Here is a 242-nt window from a genome sequence, read left to right on the forward strand (position 1 = left end):
TTAAAAAAGGTGGATGTTATATGGCTCACATTCACCAATCTCTAACAAACAGCCACATGCAGGACACATCACTGTTGGTAATTTTCATTTTATTATAAAAACAGTATTTGAGTCCACAGTTTGTGTTTCCTTTGTACAGTAAAAAATATTAAATTAAACTCCCAAAGTTCTTAGCAGAAAGATAAAGAGGATGGAGTTTGGGGGGGAGGGAGAACAACTTCCCCCAGAAGAGGAGGAGGAAG

This window comes from Morone saxatilis, unplaced genomic scaffold, assembly GCF_004916995.1.
Source record: "Morone saxatilis isolate NCDOM2014 unplaced genomic scaffold, NCSU_SB_2.0 Contig14, whole genome shotgun sequence".
NCBI lineage: Eukaryota > Metazoa > Chordata > Actinopteri > Moronidae > Morone > Morone saxatilis.